The sequence below is a fragment of the Xenopus laevis genome, chromosome 6S, assembly GCF_017654675.1.
Source record: "Xenopus laevis strain J_2021 chromosome 6S, Xenopus_laevis_v10.1, whole genome shotgun sequence".
Lineage (NCBI taxonomy): Eukaryota > Metazoa > Chordata > Amphibia > Anura > Pipidae > Xenopus > Xenopus laevis.
Window position 1 is genome coordinate 1,647,274 of NC_054382.1, and position 7,529 is coordinate 1,654,802.

Sequence of the window (7,529 nt, forward strand, 5' to 3'; positions counted from 1 at the left end):
TTTATAAAATAATCTCTGTGCCAATCTGCTATGAGTTGTGGGGGTATTTATAAATTGAGGTTTCTCTGTGCCATCTTGCTGTTATTTATACACTAAATAGTCTCTGTGCCATCCTACTATGAGTTCTGGACTATTTATACATGAAATTGCCACTGTGTGATCCCTCTGTGCCACCCTGCTATGAGTTCTGCTGGGGTATTTATACATGGGAACGCCACTCTTGCCATCCTGCTGGGGGTATACAGAAAATACAAAGTTGATCTAATACAGGGATCCCCAACCTTTTGAACCCGTGAGCAGCATTCAGAAGTAAAAGGAGTTGGGGAGCAACACTACCATGAAAAATGTTCTTGGGGTGCCAAATAAGGGCTGTGATTGGCCATTTGGTAGCCCCTATGTGGATTGTCAACCTACATTGAGGCTCTGTTTGGAAGTGCACTTGGTTTTTATACAACCAAAACTTTTAAACCAAAACTTATTAGAAAATAAGCTTCAGCTTTGAGGCAACTGGAAGCAACATCCAAGGGGTTGAAGAGCAACATGTTACTCACGAGCTACTGGTTGGGGATTACTGGTCTAGAGACTGGTCCAATTTCATCTTGGAGTCAGGAACGGGGTTTTCTCCTTCTTTTGGATCAACTATCAGTTACATAGGTTTCACTTAGACCAAAAGGCTGCATTTGTGTCTTTTATCAAACTAAATGACTATGTTTATATCATTATTATGCTGATTGAGTGGGACTGGAGATATTGTACAATTGTCCCATAATAATATAACATTGCTGTCTAAACAGCAAAAAGGAATCCATTCAGTAACAGATATATGAATTTTCTTATTAGTCTGTATACAGATAGCTAGAATCTCAGCTGCCATAAAGCAGGACAGGACTGTTGCTTACAATGGGGATCAGATAGGATCTGTGCAGCCACTGGGACAGAATGTTCTGTTATACAGATAGCTAGAATCTCAGCTGCCATAAAGCAGGACAGGACTGCTGCTTACAATGGGGATCAGATAGGATCTGTGCAGCCACTGGGACAGAATGTTCTGTTATACAGATAGCTAGAATCTCAGCTGCCATAAAGCAGGACAGGACTGCTGCTTACAATGGGGATCAGATAGGATCTGTGCAGGCACTGGGACAGAATGTTCTGTTATACAGATAGCTAGAATCTCAGCTGCCATAAAGCAGGACAGGTCTGCTGCTTACAATGGGGATCAGATAGGATCTGTGCAGCCACTGGGACAGAATGTTCTGTTATACAGATAGCTAGAATCTCAGCTGCCATAAAGCAGGACAGGACTGCTGCTTACAATGGGGATCAGATAGGATCTGTGCAGCCACTGGGACAGAATGTTCTGTTATACAGATAGCTAGAATCTCAGCTGCCATAAAGCAGGACAGGACTGCTGCTTACAATGGGGATCAGATAGGATCTGTGCAGCCACTGGGACAGAATGTTCTGTTATACAGATAGCTAGAATCTCAGCTGCCATAAAGCAGGACAGGACTGCTGCTTACAATGGGGATCAGATAGGATCTGTGCAGCCACTGGGACAGAATGTTCTGTTATACAGATAGCTAGAATCTCAGCTGCCATAAAGCAGGGCATAATGCATAATTTATCTGACATATAGTGATGACTATACCAAACTATAAAAAAAACCTACTCTGGAAGCTAAAATACAAAATCTAAAGATAACACATTTTTTCAGTGAATTACATTCTAAATGTTTTTTTTCTTTTCCTCTTTTACATATTTGCATCAAATAAAGAAGAGAAGCCCCAGAAGCCAATGATTGTGATTCTTTGGATAAAGACAAGAGACCATTAGACTGTGCAACTTCTCCAACACCAGCAAATCCTCACATTGGAAAGAAACATCTGTATCAGACTCAGAATCACCATCATTACAATGAACATTCCCAACTCCCAGAATGAACTTCCCTCAGTAAGAAAACAATTCGAATGCTCAGAATGTGGGAAGATATTTGCAAAAAATGCTCAACTTCTTGTTCATGTGAGACTTCACACAGGAGAGAAACCATACAGTTGCACAGAATGTGGGAAAAGTTTCAGGGTAAACAAATCCTTTAAACAACACCAGAGAATTCACACAGGGGAGAAACCGCACACATGCACAGAATGTGGGAAAAAATTTATAACAAAAACTGACCTTGATAAACACCTGAGACTTCACACAGGAGAGAAACCATACAAGTGCTCAGGATGCGGGAAAAGTTACAGGCTAAAAGAATCCCTCAAAGAACACCAGAGAATTCACACAGGGGAGAAACTGCACACATGCACGGAATGTGGGAAAAATTTGCAGAAAATCAGCCTTGTAAAACTGAGACTTACACAGAGAGAACATTTTTGACAGACTGTGGGAAAATTCAGGACAAACAGTACCTAGAAACACCAGAATTCACACAGGGGAGAAACCGCACACATGCACAGAATGTGGGAAAAATTTATACAAACTGCCTTGATAACACCTGAGACTTCACAAGGGAAACCATTTACGTGTAAGAATTGGAAGTTCAGCACAGAGTACCTTGAAATCACCAGAAAATTCACACTGGGGAGAAACCTTTAACATGCACAGAATGTGGAAAAAGTTTCCGGTTAATCCTTTCCCTTAGAAAACACCAGACAATTCACACAGGGGAGAAACCACACACATGCACGGAATGTGGGAAAAGTTTCAGGCGAATTGAAACCCTTAGAAATCACCAGAAAATTCACACAGGGGAGAAAGCTTTCATATGCGCAGAATGTGGGAAAAGTTTCAGGTTAATCAATACCCTTGGACTACACCAGAAAATTCACACAGGGGAGAAACCGCACACATGCACAGAATGTGGGAAAAAATGTACAACAAAAGCGACCTTAATAAACACATGAGACTTCACACAGGAGAGAAACCATTTATGTGCACAGAATGTGGGAAAAGTTTCAGGGACAGCAGTACCTTTAGGAATCACCAGAGAATTCACACAGGGGAGAAACCTTACCCATGTATAGAGTGTGGGAAAAGATTTAGAAGAAAAGGCCAACTTCATACTCATCTGAGAACTCACACAGGAGAGAAACCAGGGGCATAACTACAGAGGAAGCAGACCCTGCGGCTGTAGGGGGCCCTATGAGGCCCTAATTCATAACAGTTTCAATAAATATCGGTAAAGCAGGTCAACTTCTAGACATTTTGGGGGCCTGAAAAAGAAACCATTCATGTGCACAGAATGTGGGGAAAGTTGTAGCCGAAATACAATTCTTAAAGAACACCAAGGAATTCACACCGGGGAGAAACCTTTTATGTGCACAGAATGTGGGAAATGTTTCTCTACAAGAGTACTTAAAGACACAGAGATTCACATAACTTCTATTACAGAGTGGCAAGATTAGTACAAATCTCGTTATTCTGACCAATAGGAGAAGCTTTCACTGTGAGAGGTGGAACAATTTACAAAAAAAATAACCACCTTAATTTTCATCTGAGACTTCAGGCAGCGGATAAACCATTTACATGCACAAAATGTGGAGAGAATTCCTGAAAGAACACAGGAGAGAAACCATTCATGTGCACAAATGTGGGAAAGTTTTAGCTAAAACTCAGTCCTTAAAAAAACAGCAGAGAATTCACACAGAACTTTTATATGCACAGAATGTGAGGCTAAATTTACCAAAAAAAGCTGCCTTGATACTCACCTGAAAATTCACACAGGAGAGAAGCTATTCAAGCTGCACAGAATGTTTCACTGTACTGAGCGCTCTTTAACTGAGAGAAATTGAGACAGGGAGAGATTGTACAAGTGCACAGAATGTGGGAAAATCCATTCATAACAGAATTCACATGGGGAGAAACATTTTCTTGTGCAGAATGTGGGAAAACTGTCAGTATACAGAGGAATCTTACCAGACATCACACAGTTCATACAGGGGAGAAACCTTTCACTTGTAAAGACTGAGGAAAAAGCTTCTCTAACAAAGGACAGACTTTCTTCTCACATAAGTGTCCACATAGGAGAGAACCCATTTACATGTCTGGAGAACATTTTTCTTAATGAGAAAAAAACTTGAACGACACACACAACTTCACACAGAAGAAAAAACATTTACATGTAGAGAATGTGGGAAAATCTTTTCTAATAAGAGAAACCTTCTCTGCCCCCACACAACTCACACTGGGGAGAAACTTTTCATATGCACAGAATGTAAGAATATGTCTCTCCCCGTTCTTTTCTCATGCACAGAATGTGGCAAATGGTTCTCTAAAAGGATGGAGTTCAAGTCCAATAAGGATAGAGGGAGGCTAGTCTTCTCACACACTTTACTGAGAAAAAAAGAATAAGAAAAATCTTTACTGACTGTTTTCCCTCTCAATTTGTAAGTCCCGGTCCTGCCACATGAGGATTGGCTGAGCTTTGAGGAAGAAACGTGACACTTCCTGCAGTCTAGCCAATCCCCTCGTGGCAGGACCGGAACTTACACTCTGAAGGGGAAAAGCTGAAGTAATTGGCTGTTCCCAGTTATTTGTGGCAGGAGCAGCACCAAGGTACATCTTTTTCTTTACTCCTGGATTCTGACTTTCCTCTGCCTCTTTCCTCACAAGAACAAAGGAATATCAATGGGGGACAGTGTCAGACTGGCCCACTGGAAAACCAGGAAAAATCCTGGCAGGTCCCAGTCCTTGTGGGTCCCTGAGGCCACTAGACAACTCTCTACCCATCTTGACTGCTCCTTTTTTCTCCCACAGCTCTGTGCTCTATGGCCTCCCCCGGACCCAGCAGGCCCTACTACCACTACTCCCCATAGCACCGGCTACTGGACTGGTGATGCTGCTCCTTTGAACCTGCGGCGCTTCAGTTCATTCATTGTGTCACATGTTCAGCTGCGTTGCCCTGATGATGTCACTGACGGGCTCCAGCATCCTTCATGTGACGGAATCATAGAGAGGTAGGGAGGGAGCGGCTGTGGAGCTGGTGGCAGGGGTGATCCTGGCCCCTCCGCCGCCTGAGCCAGCAGCAGTTGCTGCTGCCCCCCCCTCACCCGGAAATTCGCTCTTAAAGTACCAGGAGCGGCATTTTTGCTGCCCCTGGTACCTAGTGGGGCGCTGCCGCCTGAGGCGACAGCCTCAACTCGCCTCATTGGCAAAGCACCCCTGGCTGGTGGGGTTCCTGCCTCACTGTTTTATTAATCTATTGGGCATTTTGGTGGTCTGCTGACTACTGCAACTGTCACTTCTCTTTTCCTCTGCCTGCCATATTGATCCAGAGTGGATATATTTGATCTGCTTCTCTACTGCTACTGTGCTGGGGAGCAAACAAAGTGAATTGGGGGAACATGGAATTTTCCTGAATAGATTGTGGAGGAGGAGGAAGCAAATTGCCATAAGACTATATAACCCTAAGTGCCCACCACCAACTATTTTTATTTTATATTTAAACCCCTCTTATTTTCTCTTTGCCCTATTAAGTTTTCGGCCCCATTTTTTATTTAATGCCATTCTCCATACTTCTTTTCGTCTCTCTTTCCCTGGGTAAGCTTTGAATTATTTTATCGGGAGTGTTTACAAAGAATACATTAAAATCGATTGAATAAATGAAATGCTCACTGAATTATTACTTGAATAATGAAGTGTAACATGGATTTCAGTCACTTAATGACCAATAAATAACAAACTGATTAAATTGAGTGTAGTTCATAAAGCTATAAAATGTGTGTGTATATACACAGTACCGTTACCTACTTTATTAGTACATGGGCTGCCTTTCAAGCTTTACTTGTGTGTACTAATAAATGTCACATTTTGATCAGGGGCCCAGTGATCTTACAATCTAAAATCCCAATCCTATTCATTTCAGTTCCTGCACAGTGAGTTTATAATCTAAGGGTTCCATTTACTTAATTCGAGTGAAGGAACAGAGGAAATAAAGTTCGAATTTCGAATGGTCGAATATGGCTACTTCGACCATCGAATGGGCTACTTCGACCTTTGACTACGACCTTCGAATCGAACGATTCGAACTAAAAATCGTTCAACTATTCGACCATTCGATAGTCGAAGTACTGTCTCTTTAAAAAAATATTCGACCCCTAGTTCGCCGCCTAAAACCTACCGAGGCCAATTTTAGCCTATGGGGAAGGTCCCCATAGGCTTCCTAACAATTTCTTGATCCTGAAATATCCTTTGATCTATGGATTTGAAGGATTTAATCGTTATTCCTTCGATCGTAGGAATAGCGGTAAATCCTTCGACTTCGAAGACGAAGGATTTTAGTTTGACGGTCGAATATCGAGGGATATCCTACTGATATCTTCACTTCTCAATAGCCAATGTTTAGGACATGTTTTCAGAAACAATGACATTCCCTAAAGCTTAGAGCCTTGATCCCTGAACTCACTCTTTAAGGTCTTCCATCTACCATTAATTTTGTCTTTAGTACCAATATGTACTAAGACAGTTGGGTCATGCCCAGCCCCACCCAATAATTTGTCTACCTGATCAACCACAGGCCGAAACCCTGACACTAGGAAGACAGCAAACTATTCAGTTAAAGCAATCCTGATGACTGATTACCCTATCCACTTTACTAATAATTGAATCCCCTGCAACCACAATCTGTTGCCCAAACACATGGTAGAGCTTCTTTTTCAACAGTTGAATACTTACGCTCTGCCTCTGTAAGTGTTCTGGATTTGAATGCAAAAGTTTTCTCTGTATGATCAGCATGGATCTATGTGAGAACTGCACCAATGCCATAGTCTGAAGCATCTGAAGTAACCATAGTGGCTAATGCAGATAAAGCTAGCGCTGGACTGTTCACAATTAGCCGTTTCAGTATTTCAAAGCTATGTTGAGCCGTCTCTGACCAAACCAGACTTGAAGTTCCATGTAGAGGTGCTCTAAGTGGCTCCACAAATGAAGCATAATTGGGAATAAACTTAGAATACCACGAAGTTAGACCTAAGAAAGCTCATAAGGTCTGGAAATCAGATGGAGTAGGTGATTGTATAACAGCGTTGACATGGTCAGGGTCAGCCAGTAATCCATCTTGTGAAATTATATGACCCAGAAATGATAACTGAGTTTGTCTGAAGTGGCATTTGGAAAGGTTCCATTTTTAGTCCTGCAGAATCAATGCATTTTAGAAAAATTTTTAGGTACTTGTCATGAAGTTCCATTGTTGGAGCGCAGACAATTATATCATGCAGGTAGCATTGTACACCAGGTATTTCATGGAGTGTAGAAGACATCAGTCTTTGAAAACAACTCAGTGCTGAAGCCAGTCCATAAGGTACACGCTTTAACCAAAAAAAACCATCATGGTTGATAAATGCAGGGAGATCTCTGTATTCCTCATGCAGTAATACTTCATGAAAAGCCCTCTGAAGATCCAGGGTGGAATAGAATTTTGCTGCTCCGAGTTCTGGAAATATTTCCTCTGTGTGCAGCAAGGGAGGATTATCTATAACAACTGCTTTATTAGGTTCACTGAGATCAACACACAATCGAATAATTCT

The 7,529-nt window shown here is 41.9% G+C and overlaps 1 pseudogene; it reads left to right on the top strand.

Moving 5' to 3' along the window:
• Positions 1 to 2,564: 2,564 nt before the first annotated feature.
• On the top strand, positions 2,565 to 3,201 carry LOC108695546 (annotated as a pseudogene).
• Positions 3,202 to 7,529: the final 4,328 nt, after the last annotated feature.